The 16,483-nt window shown below is 40.8% G+C and overlaps 1 long non-coding RNA gene across 5 annotated transcripts; it reads right to left on the bottom strand.

Annotated features, from left to right (window-relative positions):
- Positions 1-2,954: 2,954 nt before the first annotated feature.
- On the bottom strand, positions 2,955-14,349 carry LOC140685273 (uncharacterized). Of its 5 annotated transcripts, XR_012058623.1 has the most exons (6): positions 13,001-14,349; positions 12,023-12,124; positions 9,644-9,742; positions 8,039-8,081; positions 4,613-7,682; positions 2,955-4,522 (listed from the first exon to the last, which is right to left on the bottom strand). It is a non-coding gene; the product is annotated as an uncharacterized lncRNA (long non-coding RNA). The 5 variants fall into 5 exon arrangements; XR_012058620.1 differs by having other exon boundaries at positions 2,955-7,682; XR_012058622.1 differs by lacking the exon at positions 9,644-9,742 and having other exon boundaries at positions 2,955-7,682.
- Between the last annotated feature and the right edge of the window lie 2,134 nt (positions 14,350-16,483).

Here is a 16,483-nt window from a genome sequence, read left to right on the forward strand (position 1 = left end):
CAACACACAGAACACAGCCACTGACACGGAATGCTGAAGTTTTGCAATCTGTCTGCACTAAAATGTCTTTTCAAGGGTCCCACCATCACTAAGCTGCTCTGTGGAAAGGAACTGAACACCAATAGGGTTGTTTGCTTTTGCAGGAGCAGCACTGCAGAGCAAACACCAGACCCCATTGTCAGGGGCTCCGTTCGCTTCAAGAGGACGGCTGAGATCCTTCTGTCCATGTTTTTCTAAATTGGAGCAGATTTAGTCACTTTCTTTGTGATCACAAGAGCACAGGCTCAGGTCAGCACAACCTGCCCGTGTGCAGGTCTGCTCCGTGCTGCACAGAGCAGGAATCAGAGCAGGCACGTGTGGTGAACAGCTCACACTGACAGAACATTCTCTCTGTTCTGGGTATCCGAGTTCCCCAAAAATCCACTCCTGGAACAAAACCTGGCCCTGATGTCAGAGCTCTCTGCAGATACATCCTCTTTCACACTTTTTCTCCCCCTGCCAGCTGACTGAAAGCAAAAGGCCTTTTTCTCTGTCTGCCTTACATCCACCTTAGCTATTCAGGACAGAATGAAGCTACTGACCAAAATGTAATCATCCCAACAAACTCCTGCAATGGCCACTGGCACTAAACAAGCTCTCAGAGCACTTCTTCCATTTTTCTACTTCATGCCAAGTAACCCAATGTTATCCAGTCCCCATATTATGCAGCAGCATCTGACTGCATCACTGAAATTAAGCACCTATTATCATCGAATCTTAAAACAATCTGGCCTGAGGTTAATAGAAATGTGTAAGTACCATCTAAGAGCTAATCCATTAATACTGTTTTATGTGACCAACCTGCCTTTAAATGACTACACATTTTTAGATTTTTTATTTTTACTTGAAGCTCGTGCTGTAGCAACACAAGGGCATTCATTTCCATCTGCTTGTGCTGGGGCTAGCACTGCCATAGAATGAAGTTTTCTTTCTTATTACATGTGCCCTGTGCTGAGGGCTATGAATGACTGCAGCAGCTTCTCAGGATGCACATTTTCACAGATCCCAAGCACAGAGTACTACTAGAGGAATATGATGAATAATCAAGTATATTAAGTGACCTTAATTGCTTACTTTGACACAACCAGCAATTAAACAGCTTTTAAAAGCTATTAGGAGCTATCCATAATCTTTTTATTACAGCAAGTGTCCCAGGCTTCCAGTGAGATTTGATTTTTAGTAAACAAAATCCTACAAAGTTAATTGTCAGAACCACTTCAGTAACATTCACATGTGATATAGCAAAATGAGCCCTCCAAATACCAGACCCTGCACAACCGAATGAAGAAAGATTTCCCATATTAATATCCCTGACAAGCACATTTTTTCCTTTCCCAAGGTGAGAAGCCCCTTGTAAGCAGTAACAGCTTCCTCCAGCAGAGCCTCAAACCCACAGCCACATTTTTGAGTAATCCCAATAACTATCCTGGAGCTCTTCACATGCTTAAATTTAACAACGTGTGTAAAACTTAGCAGGACTCGTGCTGTGATTTAGTCATTTTCTCACAAATGCATTTTGGTCAAGGGGAAAGTGTTAAAAAAGCACTGTGTAACTGCTGCAAAATATTGAAAACAGCAAATGGCTGGGATGGTGGGAAGCTTTCCAGATACTCCCAGTTTCTGAAGTGACTTTAATAATAACAGGAGAAAATAAACCGCTATACCTCAAATGTTAGCATTTTTTACTTCATGGATGACTTTCACACCTTTGAAGTAATAAAGCTGTAAAGTAAAATACTCTTTAAAAACCTAAGACATCCAGAACACATTTTTTTGTAGGAGGAATGGGGAGGAGGGTAAACACAGCTACCTGACCTGCCATTTGGTAACATGCTGTTGACCTGGGAGAGAAGGGAAACGAGCACTGCACAAGCCAAAGCCAAAGCCAGCCAGCTCGTTTGTAGAACTGCTTTATTATCCTTTGCATTCTAACCACAGGCTGCCTACTTCCTAACACAACCCAGAGAAACAGTCAGCACTTCTTACAAGTGCAAGGCAGAAAGATTCTGGCTCAGCAATCAGTCACTGACACAGAGGAGCTGCTCCTCTCCAGGTGGGGAAGCCATCCAAAAGGTATGAAAAATAATCAGGATAATTAATTCTTATCTGCAAAGAGCAATTACATAACTGACCTCAAGCAGTTTGAGGAGGTGAGCAGGCGACTCAGCCATGCTGGAACAGGGTAACTTCACAGTGACCAAAAAGATCAAGCCACAGCCCCAAATCCTCCGTGTGTTGTGAGACAATGAAAACTCAAATGCCTTGAACAGAGAGCATCCGTTCCACTCTCAGGTAATCACTCAGAAAGGCACTCCACACTGGACCACCACAAACTGATTTTTAGAAGCTGCAACAGCAGTGTCTGTTAACTGGAAATGCAAACCCCTCCTTGCTTTGCAATCCAGCCTTGCACGACCCAGACCCTTGCCAAAGAAATAGTTAATTATTCTTCAGGCTTCTATTTTATGTTTAAAATTGGACCTGATGATTCAGAAGCATTGAAGTTTTGTTACCCACTTCTAACCAAGAGTTCCACACAGTGAAGTCCTGAAGCATAATCAGGACTAGGTGTCATCAGTGCAGCACTCATTGGATTGAATGTTGATCATTAGTAATTGCTATCAGTTACGAGCCACAATTCTACTGCAAGAATTTTCCCCAAGGTCTTTTGTCTTTTCTGCAATGGAATGTTCATCTTATCTCTTTGATGGATTAAGAAATGTACAGCAACTCTGTTTGAATTAAAATGTGAATTAACTACATGAAACATAACCAAAGGTAAATCAAAACCTGTACAGAGTGTAAACTAACAAGAATCAATAAGAAAAACAGGCTTTAAAATATTCTTTTCATGACAGAGCCTTCTAATTGAAATTTGTAATTTTAGGGTGAGAGAAATGAAGCTTTTATCAAAATCAGTTTGGTTTGGGTTTATTTGTTTTAAAATCAATGCCTTTTTCTCAGCCAACAGAAAGCCAAAAAGAAAGTAACAGTGAAAAGTAAAGACATATTTTTCTTTATGTCTGCTTTTGAAATATTTCTTACTGTGTCCAACAGGATAACTGCAGAACAAAGCAAACTTCAGAAGAGAGTTACAGAGATACTGAGGTATGAAAAGCTATTACACAAAGGTTAAGAAATTGCAATTGTTTTCACTAGAGACAAATGTTATTGAAATCATGCAATAAGGCAAAAGCACTGTGAGAACAACCTCACGTTCCATAAACAGATACTGTAAGATGCCTATAAAGAAACTGGCTGAATTCAAAGCACACAAAGGAAGATCCTATAAGGAATATGATGACAGCAGCACTGCTTTTCACATCCATATAAAGTATTTAGCATTGGTATTTTTAATGTCTAGCCAAAGCCTGAATGACTTAAAATAGGACATTTTCCATCTCTGTTAGGAATCCTCCATCACAGCAACCAACCTCTGTTCTCTGTTTATACCAAAATCTACCCAGAACCAGTCTTGCACAACTGCATCTGTAACACTGACAGAAGATGGAGCTGCTTGAGAATGTCCTTCCTGAAGACAAAACAAGATACTGAAGTTCATTCAGTCTCAGGTTTGGCCCCAAAGATTTTCTCATTTTCCTAATAAATCTCAAAATATTCAGAATGGTTGTTGTATTTAATTGCTTTTTCTATGTAATTTCCTTAAGTTTATACCTAATCTTTAAAACACAAAGCATTTAAAGTTCTGATAAAAGAGAAAGTTACGCTATTGACTTCTTTCTGGGAGAGGAACACTTGACCAACAAATAGCTTAGAAATAGTTTAGAATGATTTAGGAAAAAAAACCCAAACAAATGTTGTGGTGCACAGATTCTGTTTGAGTCCTGTGCAAATCACAAGGTGTTCAAGAAACCTCCAGAAGGGCAAGGGGACAATACAAACATTTCTGACAGGAGGGACAGGAATCTTTTCAAGATTCAGACTCATGTTAACATGCTTTGCAATAGAAAATGGACAGCGCAGACAGGTCTGAGATTGCCTTTTTAAAAAAAAGAAACATTGCCCAAATATCAATACCAAAGTCTTTTTGACACAGGGAGAGAAAAAAAAAAAATCAATGAAAACTAATTTATATCTAGTGCAAATATAGAATATTGAGGCAGAAAGATGTCACTCACTTCTACACGTTCACCTGAGTGATGCATAATAAGCACCATAAAGGTGAGACCCTTGGGGAAAACAGAACCACACAAGGAAAATAGTTCCCTTCAGCAGATATTCAGAACACCAATACACAGGCACTACAATATCTCAATCAGGAACAGAAAAATGAAGCTGAGTCTCACCAGTCAAAGGCCACCACGGGGTTGTTAGGAGCAGCCAGCAGAGAATCTGTGACCAGAAGCTCAGAGAAAGTAATTACTGACACATGTTCAACAGAAGAATAAATCTCTCTGCTAAGGACTTGGGTTCTTCAAAGCCCATCTCCTCCACTTCAATTTATTTTGCTAATTGAATTAGCCTGTGGTTAATTTGAAACTCTATTTTCATTTCAGTCTCAGAAAAGGAATGATGGAACAAACTGTATTCCAACCACCAAATAAACACCCACCTCGTGATGAGGATCCAGAGTTTCTCACCAGTGTTTCCAAGTGCCCTCTATTCCAGTGCTTTCTGTGGGGCATTCCTGCTGCCAGGGGAACTGCCTGTTTGGACAGGGACAGAACTGAGCACATGAGGAATGTGGAACAATTGGCTTGTAATTGTTACAGATACTGCAGTCAGCAACACCCAGTTTTTCACTGCTTGTTATTAAACCACTGAGTGAGGTGCAGAATTGGGACAAGGAATCACAGAGTATCCCGAGCTGGAAGAGACCCACAGAGATCATCACAGCCCAACTTCTGGTCCTGCCCAGGACACCCAACAATCCCACCCTGAGAGTTGTCCCAGCTCTCCTGGAGCTCTGGCAGCCCTGGGGCTGTGCCCATTCCCCCCATTCCCTGGGGAGCCTGGGCAGTGCCCAACAACCTCTGTGGGAAGAATGTTTTTCCAATGTCCTCCCCTGAACACGTGGCTCAGGAAAAAAAAACAAACCCAAAACATCAGAAGAGCAAAGTTTGCTCTTCTGTAGAAACCATGTAAAGCTAACATGAAGAGAAGTGTTTCTATATGTGTAATACATATATAGACCATAATAAATTAAAAATTTAAAATGCACTTAAAGCTTTTCTGAGGATGGACTTCAGCATTAGAGAAAAACAGCAATATGCATCAAGTACACAGCAGAGCATCTTCCACAGCATCAGCTCCAGGACTGCAGGACTTTTTTGACTTATCACAAGCTGTTTATGCCACCTGAAACTTGCCGAGTGCAAAAGCTTTGCAGATAAAATCCAGCCACTTTCTAACAGGATTCTTAGATATAAATAAAAAGAGAAACTGAGAGTTTAAAATAGAGTTGAAATATTAGTAGGTTGCAACTCACAAACACAATTGCCCTTTCTCCCAAGGTCACAAACATAAAATCAGTCAACTTTCACAGATCACCATTAAAGTTTCTAACCCAAAATATATTTGTAAAACACTATTAAATTTGGAACCTGTCTGTAAATAGAGCAGCTACAGAAGCACACTGCTGTCACTGCCCTGGGGCTGGTCAGTGCTGGGGATGACTTGAGAAGCTCAGCAACTCAACAACTTAATAAGTGTGTTGGCAGGCTCCAGGATTTGAATGAATTTTTAACTTTCTACTAATCAGTTTCAAGGGACTATTTGTATTTTCCCTCATCACATCCCTAATGGCACTTTTCACTCAAATTGTCTTTATTTTACTTGAAAAGGCTGTTTTCCTCCCCAGAAAACACTTAGTAATAAGTTATTTTCAGGAATCAAATTGATTATTGATGTAAGCACAATTCTGCAAACTGACCTGTGACACATCATTCAATGCACTTTTTATCATATACTGGTACAGAGATCTGCAGAATTGATTTTATTTGCAAGTTTGGGGCCAGTGATGGTCTTCCTGCCTGACCCTTTTGTTTGTGTTTTACTTTCTGCAGCTTTTAAGAGAAATGTTGCTCAATATAAAGGTATCTTTCTTAATTTCAGAGCAGGGGGCTTTGGCCCCCTCTCAGGCTGGCCAAGCTCTGAAGGCAGCATTATGAATTGGGTTTGTGTCAGTATGACAACACCCCAAGTACAGCAAGTGGTAGCCCACTACCTCAAAAGCTTTTTAAGTCTCTTATTCTAATAGCCTTTGTACAACAAAATGTGTTTCTGTAATGTCACATGATTGATGCATTCTCATTCTTTGATTTCTGCTCCATTCTGATTAAAGAAAAAAGCAAATACAGGTAAGAACATGCTTCCTACAATTAACACCAGTAACAGTCTTCAATTTCTTCCACAGATAACATTTTTCCTTCAGCTTATCAACTTTTTTTGGGAATCAGACACCTGTGATTCTGTTCAGTCTTTACACAAACCCAGACATGTAAATGCAGCTGAAAATCTCATTCCATTAATTTTCTTCCTTTGTAAGAGAAGACTGAAAGGCTATTTTCCCCCAGTAAAACAGTTGCAGTAATTGCAGAGGCAGGGTTTTAGTACACAAGAGGGGAAGAAAAACATCACTTACAGCTGTAACTGAATAAACCAAGATTAGGATGGATGCAAGCAGGAAAGGAGAGAGGATCACTGGACATCCAAAAGATGTATTTTTGTATCTAATAATATTTTTTTCTTCCAATTCCCAATACAGAATTTTAAACAAAACTCACCCTCTTTGAGAACACCTGGTGCCATCTCACCATTAAATACATCAACACTGCCCTGCAGTTTGGAACTCACCTTTGCTATTTTACACCACAAAGATCTGATATCAAAGAGTAATGAAAATTTTAAACAAGTGAATTAAAATCATCTACTAAGTATCAAGTATCATCAAAAACTCTTTTTTTCCTCTTAACACTTTTTGTTATTAGGAAGGCATGAGGCAGAATAGGCAAATGAAGAAAAAAGTTTTTAAAATCAGCATTCTGGAAGCTCATAATTTTAAGTTAAACCCTTAATATCCTATTTCTAATGCTCAATAGGCTTTAAATTTGTCACAAAAAAATAGTTATTATTTGCCTAAGATCACAGAATAACTTGACATAATAATCTGAATAGCTAGATCAGCTTTTTCCTCAGTGCTTTTCTGCACGACTACAAGGTGAAAAGGTGTTTCACGTCACAGATCAATGTTTAGCCCACAGTTCAATCCCAAGCTTGCAGTGCTGGTGTCATTTCCTGGGCTTGCCACTGGTTCCCAGCCTCACAGCACCTCCCTGGTATGACTGAGAGGAAACCACATGAAAGAGATGACAGGAATAAAAAAAAACAGTCAAAGACACCACCCTTCTGAGGTGTATTTAGGTGAGTTCCTGTCCCAGGTTATCACATAGGACTCAAAGAGTGTCAGAGGCTGTGGGGAGACTGCAAAAGGAAAAGGGAGGAGCAATAGCAGCTGTGGGAGCTGGAACATGAAGCCACCCCAGAGTCACTGTTACCCTGAACAGCCTGGCAGCCCTGCACAGCCTGGAATGGGGTCTGACAGGAACACTGTGCACATCCACCAGAGCATTTCTAGACTTCCATCACAGATCCTCTTCTGGCTATGGTGTTTGGAAGTTATCCTAAAAAAGAAGAAAAAAAACCTTATTCCTGAATTTCCTATATTGATTTATAATTCATCAGTCTTTAAACAAAGTTATGCAAATCTTGATCATATGATCAGACTTTAAAAAAATTGCTAATTTAGATATTAAATTAATATTTTAGATATAGGGAGACAACAGCTATATGAATTACAGGAAGTGTTATTTCTTCTACACATTCACAAAACACACCTGCAGCTGTCTTAATTTATAGCAAAGTCCACAACCAAAACACAACCTGGTGAGGTATTTTTGCTCAAATCTTACCCAAACTCATTTCTGCAAGCCCACACAACACACTGAATCATGATGTTACAGACAAGAATAATTTTTACCTATGAGAATTATCTACTGCAACCTGTACTTTCATCTGCCCTTCTGGAAAGGAATGGAAAGAAAAGTCACTGGACTATATTAAATATGTTGCACTCTATTATCCCCAAGTATTTTTATCTAATTTGGGATTTAAACCAGCACAAGAATCATCAGAGCTGCTCTGTAGAGACTCACTTTAAGTCATCCCAGACCAACAGCTGAATCACAAGCTAAACACTATTGTACCACACTCAAAGCTGGGTCGAGTTTAGCCTGTGATGGAATTTTTAAATTCCAAAAAATCCTACTACAATAGGATTTATTTTTTGCCACTGAATATAGCACTTTCTTGTCTTAGCGTTTCTGTGTTAATCTGAAAAATAGGTCATGTCAAAAACTGCTTTGAAATTATTATTTAAACAAAGCTTACAAACAGTGATGAAATTCTTCTGCTGAAATGTTTTCTGATGTCTCCACCAAGGTTGACCAACCAAGGAGGAGCATATAGGAGGGGAAAGAAATTTGTGCAGAGAACCAGGAAGAGCGAGGATGAGATTTAACAGGTATTCCAAGGACATGGAGGTCAAGAACAGGAATACACACTAACTTCAGGAAAAGAATAGCCTATCTTGAAAAACAATTCCTTCTTTAGTTAGATTTTAAATAGCTAAGCCAAACATTTTTTAGGAAAGCATATGCAGTTTGTTACTTTACCTGACTGAAGCCAAAGAACCAATGTAACTGAGTTCATTAGCAACATATGTCCATACAAGAGACTCTGATATTTCACTGTCTCTACTTACTGCATACACAATTACCAAAGTATTTTTGTTACTATAGACGGGAGATGTTTACAAACACAAAATAGTAACCACATCAAAAGGTTACTTAACACAGTGCCTGCAGTCATCTCACTTCAGACCATATCCTCTCATAAAGCCAGGGCAAGAAATGTCTTTGTGATACATATTAAAACATCTCCACATGCACACACTGTTACCTAGCATAGACAAAGCTACTCAAATCAGAAATTGTATTAAGTTGCCCCCATGAATGTATTTTAAGGGTTCCCATACTGTCAGGTCACATATCTTAAAAGCCATGGGCTACAATAAGAGTAAAAATGAGAAATGGAAAACAGCATTGCAAGATGAAACCATTCTGGATCCTATGTTTTATGAAACAACATTTCAAAATTCTATAAAATACCCAGGTTCTCAGAAGGCCAAGGCTCTAACTAACCTGATCTAAACCTGAAGTCAGCCCTGCTTGGAGCACGGTGGATGAGATGACCTTCAGAGGTCCCTTTCAATCCATGTTAGTTTAAAGTTTCATAAAATAAACTGGAGAGTGGAGCTGTGTGTGTACACACACACACAAAAAAAAAAAAAAATCGAACAGTCGCTCTCTTTATTTCTAGGTACCCTGGCTAGTCTCTGGATACAGCTCCACTGAACACTGCATACAGAGCATGATGACACACAGCACTGAGTAGAGCAGACTGATTTTGGCATTTTAAATACAAGTCAGCTTTAGATTTATGCACAAGAACTACACAAAGAAGTATTGCTCTATGACCTAAGTGAGGTGGTGAACATGTAACTTCTCACACTTATCAGCTCTACCTGATCTCAGAACCATCCAGTTTATCTGTTGACTCCTCAGAATTGTGAAACCACAATCCTCACTGCCAGAGCTACAAGTGCTGTAGTGGTGAGGAATCTCTGGAATTAGAAATGAAACTAATTGCTTCTGCTGAGACAGGGAAAAGAGAGGAAGCAGGCTTGTCCTGGCACAGGACATTCAAACCACAAACAGTGCTCAGGTTCACCATTCCTCTCTGAGCCACATTTCATTTACAGATCTCAAACTGAAACTCCACTTCTGCAACCTCTGGAATTCCTCCTTTGATGCATTCTCCTTCCTGCTATCACTGATCAGTATTTTCAGCAGTGACTCATGAGAACATGCTTAACACAACACACAGCTGAAACTTGTTTGAGGTGTCGATTTAGAAGCCCAAAACAGGGCACAGGACATGAAAGCCTCTTGCAAAAGTAGTAACAAGCATCATTACACTGATGATAGTATTTCATACTATTAAATCAGACCAATGATCATGGCTTATAAAAGTCATATTTCAATTTTACCACAAGATAAAATCCATGATGATCTACTAAGCCTGAAGAATTCAGAATAAAACCAAGTTCCTGCCTCCCTGTTATCTTTCTAAATAATGTGCCTCAATGCAGCATTCCTCTTGACTTTCTGATCAATCTTTACAGACTTACAAGCATTTAGAGTATGAACAGTGAGAATTAAACAGCAATTTGAATTGGTAAGAAAACAGGGCACTGAAACACTGTTAAGTACTCTATTCCAGTATCTCATATCAGTTCTCGTCTCCTCTCCAGCAGGTCTGTGGTGATCTGCAAAACTCCTTATTTTACCAAGAAATCATTCTACCAGTAATTTACATAGTGAGTGCAACTCAATAAAACAGGTAGTGGCAGTATTATTCTACTTGCAGAACAGTAAGTTGTTAAATAATATTTATATTTGCAGTGTGCATTTACAAAGGCACAAGAATGAGGTTGAACTGGCTGAGAATATGGCAGAGTTGTGGATTCTTCTGATCTTGAAGACTTTGGAGGAAAATGTAACAGAACGCTGAGTCCTCTTCCCTTCTCACTGTAATAACACCAACAATCAAAAATCTGAGAGCACTGGAAGACACTTCACTGAGCCTAAGTGTCACCAGTCACACTTCTTCCATGTGCCAAACTGAGTTATTTACATGAGTCATTGTTTGGACAAAGAAAAATCTGAAAGGTGCAGAGCAAAGAGAGAACACAAATACAGAGGAAGTGGCATTTTCATTTTGAGAAAGTCTCAAAACAGCCTTCTCTATTTTTTTATTTTTTAAATCTATCTGTGCAACATTTAGAGCAAAATGTATTGTTCATAAAGCAACATTGAATTCAGATACTTCAAAAGCACCAAGATAATATTTAAGAGCAACAGCAGTTTCTTACAGCCAGTGAAGTAGCTCATTTAAAAAACTGACTGCAGAGTAAAATTATCTAATTAGGGGAATTTCTCTCCACAGAGAGGCTGTTCTAGTGTAAGTTGGTGGGAAAGCCCAGCTGCCTTGAATACTGTAAGATCAAGACCTGAAAGCTTATGCAAGTGTGTGGTTAAAGAAAAAAAAAGTTATAATCAGAACACTGGAAGTTTCTGTGCTTCTCACAACCATACACTGAATGCCCTGAATGCTGCACCAATCTCAGCTTCTGGGTTCAAAACCTTTCCAGGATTACTCACACTTGGTAACTACAAAACATTCAGAACCGCCAACACAGTTCTGCAGAACTTCAGTTACTGAAAGTACACTTATTTCATCTGTTACAGAAGAAAATAGTTAAATGCATCACATATCAGCTCATGTATCAGCTTTTGTACTATCAAAAGCCAAACCAAGATATCAAATGATTCAGTCACAGAAGATTTTTAGATAAGCACCAGAGTAGCTGATCTCAATTACTCATTTTTTCAAAGGCACCAACACAATGCAATCTACAGTCCAGCATTTTTACCCATCATTTTCCAGGGCATCAATCAACTGCACAAATGCCTTCCAAGATATGGGATATGTTACATTTGTTCCCTAAAGGGAAGCATTCCAAGAAACACATTCAGATGGAAGCACACTTGATGCTGTACTAGAATATTGTTTCTATCTTAACCCTTCTGAGTTTTAAATAAAATGTAAGGAACTCAGTCATTAAGATGACCTACAAAAAGTTATTAAATTCTGACTAAGTTTAGCAATAACATGAGCACTTTGGCTTGTCCTCTTTTGCTGCCCCTCAAAAAACTCTGTACAGACTCTTCCAGGGAAATAATCCACTCCACACACTTAAACATTAACATAACACAATACAATTTTAGGTAATTAAGTTGAATGTGCTGTTCAACACAACATGGAATTTCACACAACTTACAGTAATTCTTCACAGTTCACAGTGACCTCATAGCAAAGTGCAAATGGAGTAAAAACTGCCCCTGTATTATGCAAGAGCTTGATTTTCTTCTTGCTGATCACCCTGAAAAGCAAGACAGTAATAACAGTTACAATATGACATTCAAATAACTAAGCATGAAATAAGTTTATATTGTTTCACTATATCTAGGGAAGTGCACTCCCTTAATACAATCTTCTAACTTGGAAATCAGAGGAAATACCACAATAAGTGCATTTGTGCATTTCTATGTGCAATACACATAAAGAGACCAACATGTTATGTTTTATGATATATAAACAGAGGTTTCACTATAGTGAAATACAGACCAACATTCAGCATTACAATAAATTATTTGTCTGAGACTAACCACTCAATTGTCTGTAGGGAAAAGCTGTGTGTTACAGTCCCTTTGAAGTCACATTAGTGAAACAACCACAGACTGTGGTTTGACAGGTGTAGGGGGTGGTTGTTTTTGCCTTTTTTTTTTTCTTTCTTTAATTAAAAACAAACTATGAACACCAGAGATCAAAAACACTGCATACAAAATCTTTTAAGCCAATTAAAAACTGCAACTATTCAAAACAAGGCACTGAAAATGTATTTGTTTGGAGAGAACAGGAAGCTGTCCTACCAAACAGGTTATATTTATCAGTATTTTTTTTCCCCTTTCCTTTTTTCTTTTAAATTTAACTTATACTTTCCTGCTTGCTAAGAAACTCCTCAGCTGTTCACCTTTGTCATGGTAAGTCTATATATAGCATTAACAGCCTGCTAGACATTCCCTGGAGATTGTTTATTTGCTTTCCAAGGGAATTGCACTTTACAACTGCCTTGTCTGGACAGTAATTGCATGGCTTTCCAGAGAACATATTACTCAAAATGAAGAGAAGTTCTGCAATACAGAATACTTGCAAAGTCCCACAGCTATGAGGAAAGCTGTGTAGCAAAAATCATTACAAAAGATGTTGCCAGTGCCAAATTAGTAGAGACGGGGACAGGCTGAAGCCTCCGACACAGCTGGAGCTTCCCAACTCAACATTTGTTGGTTTTCTCTTTTTCTTTTCCAGAAAAGACAACACTGAGGACCTTCCACACCTCTTTGCTGCAGGGACATGCTGAGCCTAAAAATAAAGAAGAGGCTTTATTGAGAGGCAGCTCAGGACATCAGGTGTGTTACCTCAGCGTCCCGAGCCAGCACGGCGAGGACCGATGGCCGAACACCTTTGGCTCCTCGCCAGTCAAACACCCGCTGCAGCCCCGCACCGTTCTTCTCCCCTCGGTGCTCTCCGCGGCAACAACGGCGGAGAACCGGGCCGCTTCAGGCGGAACACGGCAAAAGACTGCGGGACAGACCCTCATACCGCTCCTGGCTGGACCGCCATTCCAGCCTCTCACTGCCCCTGAGGGGAGGAGCCATTCCCGCCTCACACCGCTCCTGAGGGGAGTGGACAGCCATTCCCGCCTCACATCGTCCCTGAGGGGACAAGGGCCATTCCCGCCTCACATCGTCCCTGAGGGGAGGGGAACGGCCATTCCCGCCTCACATCGTCCCTGAGGGGAGGGGAACGGCCATTCCCGCCTCACATCGTCCCTGAGGGGACAAGGGCCATTCCCGCCTCACACCGCCCTTGAGGGGAGGGGAACGGCCATTCCCGCCTCACATCGTCCCTGAGGGGACAAGGGCCATTCCCGCCTCACACCGCTCCTGAGGGAAGTGGACAGCCATTCCCGCCTCACATCGTCCCTGAGGGGACAAGGGCCCCTGTCGAGAGTCGAGAGCCATGTCCGCCTCACACCGCTCCTGAAGGGAGGGGCCATTCCCGCCTCACACCGCCTTTGAGGGGAGGGGAACGGCCATTCCCGCCTCACACCGCCCCTGAAGGGAGGAGCCATTCCCACCTCACGCCGCTCCTGAGGGGAGTGGACGGCCATTCCCGCCTCACACCGCCCCTGAGTAGAGAAGCCATTCCCGCCTCACACCGCCCCTGAGGGGAGGGTTCATTACCGCCTCCCACCACTCGTGGGATACATACACACAGACATTCCCGCTTCATGCCACCCCTGCGGGGACACCAGCCCCTCTCGCCGGTCCGCAGGGAGGACAAGCGCACCTCACACCGCCCGAGAGGCGACAAGCCCTCACAACGCCCCTACGGGATACACCCTTTCCCCGCTGCCCCTCCTTTTTCCACGCCAATCCGCCCCGGCGGGGTGGTCGGTCTGTCCGTCGGGATCGGTCTGTCAGCTGGGCTCGGTCTGTCGGCCCCGCCACCGCCATCGGCAAACACGGAGCTGTGACCAGCGGCGCGCACTGATGGCGCGGGGATGATGTGAGTGAGGGCGGGGATTGGGATCTGCCAGCCGGTGTTTGTTCCAGCTGCTTCAGCTGATCCTGTCTGTGTGACAAACACAGCACGAGAATGCTTTCAACCCCAGCAGTATTTGTATTAATGTTGGTTTAACCACCTGGACATCCCGGTCAGCAAGGTGAATATTTTGCGGGTCCTGGAAGGAGCAGCATTCCTGGTACATGGAATTGTGTCTTACAAAGCAGCAGCTGCTACTCAGGAGCGAAATTCCGGAGCTAATTCCCCATGCCCCAAAGGCTGGGGTTTGTTCTCTGCAGCAATGCACAGATGTGCAACCGAGGGCAGCAGGTGCAGCAGCTGCCTCCTCCCAGTCCAAACTGCGGCCACGCAGGAAGCAATTTCAGGGGTTTATATAGTTATAGGTTTTTATCTATTTACATATTAAAATAAAATTATATATTAAAATGTCTTTATTTATATATTAAAATAAAATATATATTAAAATATGTATAAATATATATTTCTTTTATTAAATAAATAAAGACACACATACACACAAACCTCTATATTTATATATATCGAGGTTTGTATGGCAGTCTCACAGCTACATAAGCTCACTCTCTGCCCTTGCATCAGTTGAAAATCCTGGCTGTACTATCACCTTTCTGCTGATGAATATTTCACTGTGCTTCAGTAGTTTCCAGAGCAAACATCTTGTTTAGCTGTAAGCATGGCAATAATGCACCTTAAGAAGCCCAGAAGCCTTCTGCCTCCTCAAGTGTAATTTTCATTTCAAAATGTCCTGTGTTGCTACAAGAGCCATCAGTTAATCCAGGAACATGTCTAAGTACTCATTTATCATGTGTTTTATGAGGATTTGTGAGAAGGGATTGAGAAACTGCTCCCTGGAAATGCCAATGCAAACTTCTTCATACAGTAATTAATGTACCTGTGTAATAGGATAAAACCCTTGCAGAGACCAAGTTCATCTAGCCAAGTATCCTGGTTGCAGAAGGCATGGGAAGCTCAGCCTTTTCACTGGGTGTTCTCCCAAATTCCAATTATCCATGATTTAAGGAATTGGAAGATGAGGACGATTCCAAACCATTTCATTAAGCAGCTGTGGGATGACCTACACCTCAGGAACAGAATCTCTTTTAGACCCCTCTTAATATTTTGGACTTCATAATGTCCTGCTTTAGGGAGTCTTTCCTTTGCTTTTTGTGTTTGTTACATAATTGTTATTTCTAGATAGAAAGAGAGTTATGACACGGTCACAAAGCCATTTATTTCCATGTTCCAGTGCAATACTGACACCTCATTAAAAGGCAGAGTACAGCAGTGACATCAATCATCCCCGCAAAGAACATCTCTCATCTTGTAACCCATCTGTTTCTAACCCAAAACAAATCAAAGCAACTATTTAATAAATAGAAATAAGATCAAAGCTGAAAACTGAAAACCACAGGGTTTATCACCACACGATTCATTCCAGCAGGAGACTTTGCTTGTGTTGGGTCATTAGTGCTTTTAGAGCACCTCAAATTGTTAAGAACAGAATATAAAAGATAAACTGACATTCAATAAAGGGGGAGCACATTCATTTCCAAACTGAGCTCCTGGTCTTTTTGGCCTTCATGATACAGCACAGGAGCTACTTTATTCTAAGAAATTTAAGGGAAAGTGAAGCCAAGACCTGTACTCAGCACCTTGAGCAGCCTCATCTAAGTAACACCAAAGTAGAATTTCTCACATCTATTGTTCATTGCTGAGGTTGGATGAGTCATCACATTTAAATTCTTTCTCATGAGCTTCCTAACTTCCTTCTTTTATCTGTTATCATCATATCTGAAGAGAATTAATTTTTATCTGAAAAAGAAACTGAATTATGCTGTGTGGTACCTACCATGCAATAAAACATGCAGAAAACATAAAAAAAAAAAAAAAAAAAAAAAAAGAAACATCAAGAAGCTGAAGCATTTTTACTACAGAAAAATGGCATCTCTAACAATATATTTGTTTCATGTTTCCTATTTTTACTTTCTCCCCCTCACCATCTGCCTCTGTTCTGCTTTTTTCTTTCAAAAAGCATCCACCTCATTTAGCTTCACTCACCCCATCAGAGGATTCA

The sequence above is a fragment of the Taeniopygia guttata genome, chromosome 18, assembly GCF_048771995.1.
Source record: "Taeniopygia guttata chromosome 18, bTaeGut7.mat, whole genome shotgun sequence".
NCBI classification, from domain to species: Eukaryota; Metazoa; Chordata; class Aves; order Passeriformes; family Estrildidae; genus Taeniopygia; species Taeniopygia guttata.